Below are 15420 nucleotides of genomic sequence, written 5' to 3'. Positions count from 1 at the left end.
TTATTCGGGGTCTTTTGTGGTTTCATACAGATTTTAGGATTGTTTGTTCTAGTTCTGTGAAAAATAACATTAGAATTTTTATAGGCATTGTATTTAATCTATAGATGGCTTTGAGTAGTATGGACAGTTTAACAATATTAATTCTTCCAGTTCATAAAATGAAATATCTTTCCATGTATTTGTGTCTTCAATTTCTTTCATCTGTGTCTTCATGTTTCAGGGCACAGATTTTTCTCCTCCTGATTAAATTTATTCCAAATGTTTTTAAAAATTGTTTTAATGCTACTGTAAATGAGATGGTTTTCTGTTTATAATATCATGTCATCTGCAAACAGAGACAATTTGAATTTTTTTCCTTTCCAATTTGGATAACTTTTATTTTTCTTGCCTAAATCCTCTGGCTAGGACTTCCAACACTGTGTTGAATAAGAGTGGCAAGAATAGGCATCTTTGGCTTATTCCTGATCCTAGAGGAAAATTTTTTTCTTTTTTTTTTTAGATTAATTAATTAATTTTTTTAAATTTTTGGCTTCATTCGGTCTTCATTGCTGCACAGGCTTTCTCTAGTTGCAGCAAGCGGGGGCTACTCTTCGTTGCAGTGCACGGGCTTCTCATTGCGGTGGCTTCTCTTGTTGTGGAGCATGGGCTTTAGGTGCATGGGCTCAGTAGTTGTGGCACGCGGGCTCAGTAGTTGTGACTCACGGGCTCTAGAGCTCAGGCTCAGTAGTTGTGGCACATGGGCTTAGTTGCTCTGCAGCATGTGGGATCTTCCCGGACCAGGGCTCAAACCTGTGTCCCCTGCATTGGCAGGTGAATTCTTAACCACTGTGCCACCAGGGAAGCCCTCTTTTTTTTCTTAGTCTAGCTAAATGTTCAATTTTATTTACCTTTCAAAAAAAAAAAACAGCTCTTAAGTTTTGTTGATCTTTTCTGTTATTTTTTTTTTCTCTAGTTCATTTACTTCTGCTCTAATCTTTGTTATTTCCTTCCTTCTCTTAACTTGGGACTTAGTATGTTTTTCTTTTTCTGGTTTCTTGAGGTATAAATTTAAGTAATTTACTTGAGATCTCTCTTTTTTCTTAATGTGGATGTTTATCACTATAAACTTCCCTCTTAGAACTGCTTTTTTTCCTGTATCCCATAACTGTTGGTATGTTATTTTCATTTGTTTCAAGATATTTTTTGATTTCCCTTTTGAGTTCTTTGATACATTGGTTGATCAATAGCCTATTGTTTAATCTCCACATATTTGAGAATTTTTCCAGTTTTCTTTCTGTTATTGATTTCTAATTTCATAACACTGTGGTCAGAAAAGATACTTAGTATGGTTTCAATCTTCTTAAATTTGCTAAGACTTGTTTTGTGTCCTAACATATGATCTATCCTGGAGAATAGTCCTTGTGTGCTTGAGAAGAATGTGTATTCTGCTGCTGTTGGATGGAATATTCTGTATATACCTGTTAGGCTTATTTGGTCTAAAGTACAGTTAAAGTTCAATGTTTCCTTATTAATTTTCTGTATGGATAATCTATCCATTGTTGGAAGTGGAGTACTGAAGGCCCCTACTATTACTGTATTGTTGTCTATTTCTACCTTCGGATCTGTCAGTATTTGCTTACTATATTTAGTATATGTAAGTGTTCTGATGTTGGTTGCATATATATTTAGAATTGTTATATTCTCTTGATAAATTGACCTCTTTATCATTATATAATGACCCTTTTTTGTCCCTTGTTACTTAAAGTCTATTTTATCTGATGTAAGATTAGCTACCCCTGTGGGACTTCCCTGGTGGTCCAGGGTTAAGACTCGTGCTCTCAATGCAGGGGGCCTGGGTTCAGTCCCTGATCAGGGAACTAGATCCCTCATGCCACAACTAAAACAGCTCATATGCCACAACTAAAAGATTCCACATGCCACAAATAAAGAACCTGCATGACACAACTAAGACCTGGTGTGGCCAAATAAATAAATATCTAAAAGAAAAAAAAATTAGCTACCCCTGTTCTCTTTGGTTTCCATTTGCATTAAATACTATTTTCCCTTCTCCCGGTTGGAAACTATGTATGTTCTTAAAGCTGAAATGAGTCTACTGTAGGTAGCATATAGTTGTGTGTTATTTTTTTTAATCCATTTAGTCACTCTGTGCCTTTTGATTGGACAATTTAATCCATTTACATTTGAAGAAATTCTTGATAGTTAAGAACTTACTAATGGCATTTTATTGTTTTTTGACTGTTAAGTAGTTCCCTTGTTTCTTTCTTCCTCTCTTGCTGTCTTTTGTAACAATGATTTTCTGTAATGGTATACTCTGATTCCCTTCTCTTTATCTTCTGTGTATCTGCTGTAGGTTTTTACTTTGTGGTTACCATGAGGCTCACATAAAACCCTTATAGATAAAAAAGTCTATTTTAAGATGATAGCAACTTAACTTTGATCTCATACAAAAACTCTTGTACTTCCTTATTAAGGATTCTGAGGCTTTCTCAGACCTTTTATATGGATATGCCTGCTCTACATTTCTTGTGTCCTCCTGAGGAAGAATTCTCAAGATTATATGCCTTCTCTGGTTCCTGCCAAGCCAGGCCAGGTGCTCACTGTGTCTTGTTTGCTTTCCCTAGTGTGGTATTGAATGTTCAGGTTTGTGTACTTTTTCCCAAACCTGCAGAGTTGAGTCTCTTTCTGCACACATTCACTAACTGTCTGCAGTTAGGGGCACACATAGGGAGCTGGCCTGGGGTGCATGGTGGGGGAGGGAGAATGAGGCATGTGGAGTGTTGGAGGAACCCATGGGCCAGTTGGGATGATCTTCAGGTGAGGCAGCCCCAGAGGCTCATGGGTGGTCTTCCTGATGGAGTCTGCAAAGCAGTTAGTAGGATCTGCATTTCTTTGATATGTTTCATTCATAGCCCAGGCTGCTGTTCTCCCAGCCATTCGCTGCCTCCCAGCTGTGCAGTTCATGATGCAGTATTGTGGGTGGAGCAAGAAAGAAATGGCAGTGACCCGCACAGCTGGGGAAATCAGGTGCTCACTCACATGTTCTCAGTTTCCCCTGGGGCAGAAATCATGAGCCAAGAAGGTCTCTCTTGGCACTTTGTGCACCCTGGGGGAAGTGACACAGGTAAAGTAAAACTGCTCCTCCTACCCTCTTCAACGAATCCAATCTCAGACTTTTTTTGCTCCATTGGTATGTGTATCTTCTCTGCTGGACTTCGGAAATCCACAGAGGCTCTGTCATTCATGGATGATAGCCAAAAGTCTATTTTCTCTGGGGAGGAAAATGGTAGAAAACTCCTATACAGCCATTTTGATGATTTCACCTTATTTTTATTCAATAAAAGTTTTCTCATGACTAAATACAATTGGCTTCATAGAAACCCAAATAACATTTGCAGTTGGCCTTTGCATGGACAAAACTAAATTGATTTAATAGCTCTGAAATCATTTTTACTTCTCATCATTAATTTTTCCTACGCCTCATTTTTCTCCTTTCCCTATCAACTCAAACATTTGTAGGTGGAAATGAAAAATGAAGGCTACAAGGAGGGACAATAAACAGAATGTAAAAGAAAGGTATTTTGAAGATAAAGGGGGAATGTGCTTTTGGAGCAATTTGAGGAATGGAATTAAAATTATCAAAAACAAAAAGAATACATACACCATCATTTACTCTTTTTTTCCCTCCATACCCTCCACAGTCATCTTGGCACTGAAATATAAACTTGTTAATAACCAAAATAAACTTTAGATCAAGCCTTGGTTGTTTTCTAGTTTTAAATTTTTAGCCTTCTTTTCTGCTGATGATAATTTTTATGATCTGTTTGTGGATGTTCCAAAGACGGGTTAAACTAGTACAGTGGTCAAAAGAAAAAGGTGGATAAATACATCTAAAATGCTTTGTCCAGTTTCACTGAATAGTAGCAATATAAATACCAAAAAAAAACTTTGGCTTAGGTATGGAAGAACTTCATTTAAAATTTTTCCATCGAAACTAACACACCATTGTAAAGCAATTACACTCCAATAAAAATGTAAAAAAAATTTTTTTTTCCATCAAAACAGGAGAAGTGACATATGTAAAGCTTGTATCTTGGCATCTGGTCTTTACTCAGTAAACCCTCAACAAATTATGAAACAAAAGCTTTCAATAAATCATAGAATAAGAGCACTCAACAGCTTAAGGAACAAAAGAAAGGCCTCCACATTGAATGGTGATCAGGTGCAGGCTGAAGGGAAGTTATTCGTCCGTTATGTGGATTTTGGAAAAGCCATTCTTGACTCTTCTTGGAGCTTGGCTCCTAAGCTCTGGAAAGCTATAAGCAGACTCTCTGAGTTGGATGTCAAATACCTATTGAAGTTTCCTTAGATTTTCTTTCTAGCAGATCATTTTGTTCTAAGGATATTTACAGATAAAGTAAAAATTACAGCAGGGGCTCTAAGTGATGTTTTAGATTTCTCATTCTCCCCAGGATGGGAACAAAGAAAACAGAAGGCAGAAGAGTGGTATGGATGAATTACACCCTTTTGGAGTTAGGTTCTTAGAGAGGTAACTAAGAAATGAATGCCCTAGGGTGACTAGACAAGTCTAAAGGGCTTCCTGGAGCTTCATAAGGTATGGTCTTCAGAGAACTGTGAAATGAAAGGGGTCCATATAAAGCTGCTTCATCTTAAGGCAGGCATGGTTGAGAGTTGGGGGTGGTGATCAATGTCTTATATTCTAAATTAGGCAAAATTATGAGATACAGTGAAAGTTGTCTCAGATATTTGTTCCAGCTATAGTAGCCTCCACAGCAGAGGAGTCCTCTCTTCCCTAACTTATCCATGGAGTCTCCTCAAAAAACATTTTCTTCATCTCTGGATCTACTTTTTTTACCCTCTTGTAGGCACTATCTCAACTCTCATTTTCTCCTTAACATTTGAGGGGTAAACTTATTAGTTATATATGGAATAGTGTGTGTGTGTGGGGGGGGGTAATGTTATTAATAACTCAAGTAACATTTAACTTTATAGCTTTCACATGCAACAATTTGTCTCATAAGAATAATTTCATAGTGGTCATCTGTCAGAGAAGGAGTTACTGCTGAGTCTTTCTATAAGGAAAAGACACTTTAAGGTAAGGATTGCTTCTCAAATCCTCTCTGTTATGTAAGTGATAGTAATTAGGAATTAACAAACATATTCTATTTTATTCAATCACAAATAATCAATCCTATTTAACAAACACTTATCCACCATCTACTATATGCCAGCCACTATTATATCCTTTGGTTTTTAACCCTACAAATATCCCTCTCTCCTTTCTTGTAAGAACATTCTAATTCCATTGAAGGAATGTGTCCTGTTTAAAATCAAATTCTGGCCTCCTCAGAGCAAAGCTTATGCATACCCAGATCCCAAATACTTCTTATTACCCACTGATTTGTGATGGATGAGCAGCTACAAGTTACTTTGGGGCAAGAATTTGCATCCTGATCTAAAGCTTAGCAAAGTGTGTTTGGTCTTGAAATTGGTCAGGTTATTGGACCACGAAACGGTACACTGAGACTTCTGTTCTAAGATAAGAAGAGAAGAAATTTAGAAAAATAAGCAATAGAAGTCAAAACAAAGATTTTTGAATTTGAAAATGTGTGTTTTAATTCTATTTTGGATAAAATTAGTCTTTTTGTTTTTGTCAGAGAAATGTCTCCTTTTCACTCTCTTTGTTGTGATTAGTTCTAGTTTTTTGGAATATTTTTCAAAACTCCTAGGCTTGGAAGTTTATTGATCATGAATCATTATTTCTTGAAAGTACAGCATACCATGTCAAGAATACACCTAGGTTAATAGTTAGAATATTTGAAAATATTTACTCTAATAGACAGTAGCTTTACTATAATGATATATGTTGTAACTCTCCCTTACCAAATTTCTTATGTTTTGATTTATACTTTTATTCCTTTATTCTCTGAAAAATCATTTGTTGTACCCTTTCTATGTTACTACTTGCTAATTTCTATGCCAAACTTTGGGAATGTATGAGTTGATTGAAATACTACCCTCAAGTCTGTTAAGAAAGAATATATGTAAACTAATTATAATTGCTTGTTGCTATGCAGAATAGTATCACCATGATAAAGTATGTCAGAGAAGAGAAATTGATTTACTCTATTTGGTAGGGAGGAGTGAGTGAAGATACATTGAAGAAAGTGACACCTGAACTGAATATTGAAGGACAAATAAATGAATGTTAGAGACAGTGGAGAGCAGCAGTGTGGTGTGGGATGTAAAGGTTTTCTAGACTTGTGTAAAAGACTGAGGAGCACAAAATAATATTGTTTGTTAAGGAAAATGATCCTTCTTTATTCTTTTACTTGAAAAACATTAAGTGCCTGCTTTTACCACACTTTGTGTTAGGAGAAACAAAGATAATTTAAAACGTTCCTGTCGTTAGGGGGGAAGGTAGCAACAGATAAGTCTAGAAAAGTAAACAGGATCATGCTAAGAAATACAGATCTTTATCCTGATAGTGATGAAGAATCACTGATGATACCAGCTACTAGGTGAGAAACCAGAACAGAACAATATATTTTAAAGATAATCCTGGGAGCAGTTTGGAGGATAGATTAGGAGGAGGGAGGAGAAATGAAAGGCATGAAGCCCCCTGAGAAAGCATTTCAGGAACCCAGGACAGATAATTCAGGCTGAGTGAGAGTTAGAATGAAGAGAAGTTATTGACTTACAACTAAATGTGGAATCAATCTGGTTTGGGGAAGGGAAAGAGAAACAGTTTTGGTTTTGGAAAATGGAATGGATGAGATATTAAAATCAAGATAGAGAAAATAGGTGTAAGAATAAATTGGGAGATAAATTGATTATTTGTGGACCTATTTGAGTTTAAAGTTTATTTCTATCCCAGTCGACTCCTCTGACAATCTGACATCTAACTGCTTTCTGGATGTCCCACAGATACTTTATACTTTCTATAATTTTGAGTACTCTAAGTATCTCATATACAGTGTGTGCATGTGTGTGCGTGTGTGACTGGCTTATTTTACTTAGTATAATAACCCCAAGTTTCATCCATGTTGTAGCATATGTCAGAATTTCCTTCCTTTTGAGGGCCAAATAACAGTCCATGGTATGCATATGCACATTTTGCTTATCCATTCATATATCCATAGACTCTTGGATGCTTTCATGTGAATAGCTATTAGCTATTGTGAATAATGCTGCTATGACTATGGTTTTACATATCTCTTTGAGACCCTACTTTCAATTCTTTTGAGTTTATATCCAGAGATGGAATTGCTGGATCATACGATAATTCTATTTTTAATTTTTGAGGAGATGCTATACTGTTTTCCACAGCAGCTGCAGCATCTTAACAGCATTTTACATTCCCATCAACAGTTCACAGGGTTCCAATTTCTTTGCCTCCTTTTCAACCCTTTATATTTTCTGTTGTTGTTGTAGTTGTTTGTTTTTAGTAGCCAGCCTAATGGGCGCGAGATGGTATCTCAAGATGGTATCTTGTTAAAGTTTTGATGTTGAGCATTTTTTCATGTGCTTATTGGCCATTTGTATATCTTCTCTGAAGAAACATCTATTCAATCCACTGACTATTTTTGAATAAGGATCTTTTGTTAATTTTTGAATTATAGGAATTCTCTATGTATTCTGGACATTAATCCCTTATCAAATATATAATTTGCAAATATTTTCTCCCATTCTATGGGTTGCCTTTTTACTCTGTTGATATTGTCTTTTGGTGCACAAATTTTAAATTTTTCATGAAGTCCAATTTGTTTTTTTCTCTCATGGCCTGTGCCTTTGGTGTCCTATTGGAGAGATGATAAAACAATGGTTTTTATCTTTTCATAAAGATATTGTCCCAAAGTCATCTCATAGTTGAGCAGATAATACAAATATAACATTACCTTTCAAATTCAAGAAATACTTTATTAGATGTAAAACATGACTTTCATTCTTTTTGAGAACTTTAAAAATATCTTCTAATACAATCTGTCCTGAAGAGACGTTACACTATGTCTGGATCTGTTTGAGAAATCTCACACAATCAGAAAATAAGCATTTTATTCTAATGCCCAATATTTGGTAATATTATGCAACATCATTTGAAAATTATTTGCAGTGGCTTGGGTGAAGTTTCCCCTTACATAAGCAAATAACTCTCAAATATTTAGTGGTAGTGGTTTTTAACATGTGTTGAATATTAGCTTTTATTTCTTTTCCATGTTTTTTAATATTTTTGTCCTTTCAACAAGTAATCTAGTGAAAGTGGTATTGTTTCAACAAATTTTAAAACAATTGGGAAATAAAAAGCTAAAGCCGTTTAGAGACTTTACATAATTTTGTGTGTGATTTTGGAATGTGGAGGGCATCGAGGTCAGTCTGAAGAGCAGAGGCCAAAACTAGCTGTTACATCTCACAGATCTAGTGCAAAGGCCAACATCATGAGGCAGGCAGAGGTACACATAGCTGAGAGGTCCAGAATATTGGAGGCCCAACAGCAAACCATATTGACAAAAGAGACAAGAGTGAGTTTTATTATATATGACAGGCTAATTGCTCTTCTTTTACAGTCTTTGCTATGTGGAAGGCAAGCATGATGGTGGAAGTGGTGGCTGCCTACTTTGCCTTTTCTGGCATAGGTTGGGGTGAGCCACAGTTTTTTTCTGTGTTGTTTGACTGGAGTAGCGTGGTTATTATCTATATATTTATGTTGTGCTAAGCTGCCCCTTTCTTAGTCCTTTTTTAAAGAGAGCAGGGGTTTTTTGTTTGTTTTTGTCTGTGTACCTTGGCTTTTCGAGGTAGCTGCTTTTTCAGCTCAAAGTGTAGGACTCATGAGCCAAAAGAGTAAACCCAAGAAACTCACTATGATTTGTTCCTTAGGTCCAGAGAGCCCTAGCTGGTCTGCCTTCTTTCCACCTTTCAGAGACTTTTCATGTTTCTTTTATGTATAATATTCAGGACTTTTAGTTGTACTTAGTGGGAGAAATCGGGAAAATGTGTCTATTCTATCTTCCTGTAAGTGGAAATCCATTTCTTTATTTTTTAGCATCTCTGAATTACTTTAATTTAGGGTTGTCTCTTGTTTACAGCATATATTTGGGCCTTGTTTTCTAAGCCAAATTGGAAATTGTTTCTTTATTAAATAAGTGAGTTAAATACATTCACATTTATTGATATGACTGATATATTTGGTTTCAATTGTCACGATATTTTGTAATTATGGATATTTTGTTGTATTTGCTCTGTGTCTTCATCTATGAGATGTATATTCTTTATGTTCTTCTTTGTTCATTTATTATTTGTGTTTAGGAAGATTTGTATTTTTATTCTTGTAATTACCTTTGTATTTATTCCTTTTAAAAATATATTTAGTTCCATGTTTTCTTATCTAACGTTTTACTATCTGGTTTATACTATTTTTTCAGCATTCTTTAATGCTCACCTATTGCCTATATAGCAATGAGCCTTTTCTGTTTCACTATTTCCTTCTTTGTTCTACTCCATTTTTTTAGTAGTTTAATTTCTACTATGTCACAGCATGTAACATTTGTATTTTAGTCTTCCACTTTTATCCCATATTGTTTTAGTCTTACATGTATATTTATATATTTTATTACACTTATTATTGATCCTTTTGATGAAGGTTTCCTCATCATTGCTTGGTTGAAATTCTTTCGCTAGTTAATTCCTCAAGAAGGGCTGCTAAGTGCAGAATCTCCTGTGTTCTTGTATGTTAGAAATGAATTTACTAAGTTTGATATTTAAAGGACAGCTTGATTGAACATAAAATCCTTTTTTCACATTTTCTTTTACTGAATATTTTTATAAAGATTGATTCAAAGTTGTCTTGTATTTCATTTTGAAAAATCTGTCAATCTAATTATTTTGACTTTGTAAATTATTTGAATTTTTGCTTGGAGGTCTTAAAGATTTTAAATTTATCTTTAAAATCTAGTTATTTTACTAAGAAAACGCCTTCATCATTTTTGCCAGCTACTCAGTAAACCTTTTCAATGTGTAGATTTAGGTGATTTTTTAAAAATTTCTGGAACATTTTCTTGGGCTATAGTTTTACATATTATCTCTGTTCCATTGCTTTCTTTTTCTTTTCCAGTGACTCTGATAATATAAATATTATTCCTACTTTACCTGTCTTCTATTTCCACCCTTTTTACTTCTTTATGTCATTTTCATTCTCTTGGTCATTTTCCTGCCTTTCTTCAATGCCTCTGTTACATTTTTATTTGACACGATTCTGCCTTCAGCATCTTATATTTTTCATTTCTGAGATAATTTTGTCTTTTCTGCCATTTCTTTCCTGAGTTCAAGCAACTCTTTTTTTATTTCTCCCTGTTTTTTCCCCATATCTGTTTCCATTTCTGATTCAAGGTAGTTTTATTATACACAAATGTTTGTGTATATTTACTTTTCTATCTATCTCTATCTTTATTTATATAGAATGCTTTTTTCTGGGTGTCTGTAGCCTTCTGATCATGGTAATCATGTTTTTGAGGCTATCAAACTTCTGTTTTTATATTTTCTACAACATTTAGCATATGTTATGCTTAGCCTAGAATTTCAATAAATATAACTTTTCTATAGTTTTATATCTATAGGTTTAGTAACTCGAATGATTATTTCCTATGAAAATGTTCAATTAGACTCTTGCAAACTATAGCTTAAGGAAGCAAGGAAAATATTGATCACCTGGCTCTGAAGTGCTGAGACTAAAATATTCCTTAGCTTTTATCTATATGATTCCATTCATCTACCCATTAAATAAGGTGAAGGAGTATCTGTCTAGCACAGTTTCTCAAACATTAATGTGTTTATGAATTAATTGGTGATCTTGTTAAAATGCATAATCTGATTCAGTAGGTCTGGCATGGCCTATAATCTGGAATTCTGTAAGCTCCCAGGTGATGCCCATCCTGGTCTGAAAACCACACTTTGAGTAGCAAAGTATTGATGCTGTATGCTTCAGGCTTCTCTCATGCAATTGAAATTGTCACTTGTATTGTTTATTTGGTTTCAAATGATGCTTCTGTTATCTTTGTACCTCTCTAATGTTTTCTGTAAAGGAAGACCTTGCAGGGGTAACATCTGAGCTGAGATGTGAGAAGTCCACAAAATCCTCCTGTATCTCCTGATGCTTTCATCTTTTATCTAAATAAATTTATGGAACCCTGACCAGGCCTTCATGTGTTGAGTCATCTTTTGGCATTTCCTGGAGCTCCACTGGTATTGGAAGGCGTTGGGGAAGCTAGTAAAATAGTCTTGTTCAGGCTTCAGAGGCAACAGTAGGCCTCTGACTAAACAAAGACCCTGAAAGAGCTACATGCCGAACTGCTAGACTACATGCAGGTCAGCAGAAACGGTGCTAGCAAGTCTTGGGAACTAACAGATAAAGAAGGGAGTAATCACGAAGCTTCCTGAGCCTTGGAAATCTGGCCAGTTCCCGGGGATAAGTAAATATCAAGCAATATGTTTTACCTCATTTAAATTTTTATCTATTTTCTTATAAATCTATTGATCTTAGAGCTTTCATTTTTATTTGTAGGAGCCATTATGAGGAATTAACTCTTTGTTATTTTCTATTTAATCTCTTATGTTAGAAGACATTCTCAAAGATAAAGAACAGGATTTTGAACTTTCTTGACTAAGCTGTGAGAGAGAAAAGATGTCTTTCTATTTACTTGGTATTTAATTTTTTTCAGTAATGTTTTGTAGTTTTCAGAGAACATGTTTTGTACTTCTTTTGGTAATTTATTACTAAGTATTTCATTATTTTTTATGTTGTTGTACATAGAACTGTTTTCTTAATTTTATTTTTGAATTATTCATTGCTAGTGTATAGAAATACAATTAATTTCTATATATTCATCTTGCACACTTATGATGTAGGTCAACATGGTTCTCTGTCTTCTGTATTTCATGCAAATTGGCAGCTGGTTTAGAAGTCCTGATCAGACTCAGGTTCCATCTCTTTGGCCATTCTGTAGGTAAGGCTGTGTTCTTCCATCAGAAGACAAATGCTGTCGGTTTTTGCTCTTTTTTGGTGTGGTAATCATTGATGCTTAGTACCTAGACCTGTTAACCTCAATTGAGTTTGAAAAAAGGTGATATTCTAGTTGTATCACTTCTTTTTCACTTATTAGCTGTAATGATTTTAATAAAAAGCCTTTTACTCTTACCTACTCCTAGGTTGACCAGTAGTACAGTTTATATGGGAAAGTCAGGATAAATTCTTGATTCTTGAAAACATACAGTTTTCAAGATGAAAAACTGGCTTCACTGTCATTCTCAGAAGATACCTAGTTTATTGGTTTACTTCTTAAATATTATTATGAACTTACATATTTAAACATTTTTGATGGAATTCAATCCACTGCATTTCTTCTCCATATTAAAACTTAAATTGTTCCATATTTGGTCAGTGGGAGCCCCTTCAAGTTGGCTCCTGCATCCTTTTAACATGACCCTTGTGATATTTGATAGCTTCCTTACTATCTGGTAGGACAAGGTGTTCTTGGCTCAACTAGTATATTTCTTGCACCGGAATCACGTCATTTTTCAAGATTTTCTGGTTTCTTTCCCTTTAAATTGTTATTTCAAGATCACAGTCTGGATACTTAAAATGCTTATTGCTCATGGGTTGGTTATTGTCAATCATTTTTAGGCTTTTTTAGTTGACAAAGCTAGAAAATGTTACATGTGAATGCACACATAGAATCATTATATATATATTTTAAAATGAAATACATTGTGGCTTTACAATGACAGTTCCACTTAGTATGATTTTATAAGTGTTTTTCCCCCCAAGAGTAGAACAGTTTATTTCCCATGATGAATCTCTGTTCTCATCTCTCTGACCTCATGTTTTTATTCATGCTCCTCAAAGTCTCATATTGTTTTTCTCAAGCTCCCAACTAGCTTAACGTGAAAGAATGAAAACATGAGGAAAGATATTTTCAGGAAGTTTCCCATCTGTACAAAAGCAAAACTCTTTTCACTTCAATTAGAATTTAAAACATTACAAATTAATATTGCTTGGAGTCCAGATACTTTGTGTGTTTATTTTACTATTGAATATTTAATTGCTTTATTCAAAGAAGTCAAAATGTATTTCCTATATAGGGCCTCTAATTTAGGGGCCTCAAAAAGAGCTATACAGTCTTTGAAAACATGACTTTATAAACGTACAATGATGGAAGATAAAAAGAAACCATTTTTTGAGCAGCATAGATGATTCTCATCTATACGGTACATGATTTTTTGCTTTTTTACATAAAGTTCTACTCATGTATTTTGTTTTTCTGATTTCATTTGGTTGTCTGTCTATGTTCTCTCATAGCTCATTGAACTTCTTTAAGACGATTATTTTGAATTCTTTGTCAGGTAGTAAGATCTCCATTTCTTTAGTGCAGTTACTAGGGTTCTATTTTAGTTCCTTTGGTGGTGTCAAGTTTCCCCTGATTCTTTGTGATACTTGTGGCCTTGTGTTGGTGTCCATGCATTTGAAGAAGGAACACTTCTTCCAGTCTTTGCAGGGAAAGGCCTTCAACAGTCAGCCCAGCCAAAGATTCTGGGTGGGCTGGCTGATGGGGTCCACCAGTGTTCAAGGGTCTGCAGCAAAGTCCCTTGCTCACTTCAGTCTCCCTTCCTCCATGAGAGACTTGTGGGCCAAGGGGATCTCTCTTAGCATTGTACTTTGATGGGTGATGCACATAAAGTGAAACTACTCATACCCTTTTCAATTCATCTTTTTTTATTTCTGTGCTCCACCTTGGTGCTGTTACCGCTCACATGGATTCCAGAAATCTCATGAAGGTATTTTCTTCTGTGGACAGTTATAAAATTGGTGTTTCTGTATTAGGCTAGAACTTCCTATTCCCCCATCTTCTTGATGTTACTCAGCATTTTTTCTGGTGCTTCTTTTGGTGAAAGGCACTTTGGCCCAGGCCTGCCTCAAATACATGAGGTATTTAATCTGAATTCTTTTTTTGTTTTTGGAGTTGTATGTTTATTCAGAAGATGATTCATGAAACAAAGCTATTTGTTTCCATTTGTGCAAGTCCTAATCTGGTAATTAATAACAGATGAGAAAGAAAACCATTCTCTTTTGCATTAAAAATGTTTTAACCGTTTTTTTAAAATATTTTAATCACACTTAAAGATTCCTTATTGAAACAAGTCACATTAAGTGGGCTCCTCTACAGAATAATCACCCTTGCAAAAAAAAAAAATCTATGGTTAAGCCCCCACTCCCTCATTTTTTTCCCCCAAGGAATGTTAAGATCCTAAAAATTACCATAAACTGGTGATGTGTATACTTTAATTTCTGACACAACTTGGGCTACCTTGAATGAACTACCCAGGCATATTTTTATAGTAAAATATGTACTTGTGGTGTTGTGAGATGGACAGGAATCAAAATGTATAGGTCATACCCAACTGTATCAAATTAATTATATACTCCCTTCCCTCCCATCTTTTTTTTTTTAACCCTAACAGTATTATGGGATGATTTAAAGATAAATTATGGCTAGCTAACAAAATACAGAGTGTGCAAAGAGCAAATTTGAAACTTCCACTTCCAAGGTTCTTTTAACCCTTCTTAAATATATTTGCCAATTTCAGTGTATTTCCCGTTATGATTTCAAAGGACACACCCTTATGTGATTTAGATGCATAAAGCTTGTACCAAATGAGTGTTCTTGATCTTTCCCTAAGGATTAAGGCAGAGCGTTTTCCTTAACTGTTAGCTTATTAAACAACAGAATGCAATGAGACAGTTACGTTGAACCTCTATCCTCACCATTTTAAAACAGGATGAATAGTTAAGAAATTTGGCCTACGTAGAACTTATCTTTTTTAGCTCATGGTTTCTTCCTCTGCCAAGTTAACAGAAATACAAGCCTGCTGTGTTCGTTTTGGAAAGAGAAGGTACATTTTACTCAGGAGCTTACATGTGTGATGTCTCTCCTGGACAAGAAAGTATACTGGACTTCTCCTGTCAAGCCCTTTCTTTCCTGTGTACCAGATGAGAAGAAATGTTGACTTGTTATTCTTTGCCATTTTGAACAAGCCTATTTACTTGCCACGGAGAGGGGGGAGAAAGCAATTTGCATCCTGAGATAATCTAAACAATAGCCTTTAACTAAATGTGCATTGCTATATGTCTAAAGATAAATATGAAGATATTAAAATTGTTAAAGGAAGCTTATAATAAAGAGAAATAATAAAAACAACGAAATAGTTCAAAGGAAAATTGATCTTTGAATCTACTGGCCACTTGACAAGTAGCACTACACTTTTCTCTTCTTAGATGGCAAAAGTTTCTTATAATCATCAAAACAGTCTCACTCAAGAGCCTACTGATGTTTGTGTGTGTACTTTTTTCATGCT

This window comes from Delphinapterus leucas, chromosome 4 (genome assembly GCF_059928025.1).
Source record: "Delphinapterus leucas isolate spDelLeu-1000000601 "Yukka" chromosome 4, BTC_Dleu_Yukka2, whole genome shotgun sequence".
NCBI classification, from domain to species: Eukaryota; Metazoa; Chordata; class Mammalia; order Artiodactyla; family Monodontidae; genus Delphinapterus; species Delphinapterus leucas.
The sequence above is the reverse complement of the archived record's forward strand: the minus strand, read 5'-3'. Positions refer to the sequence as shown.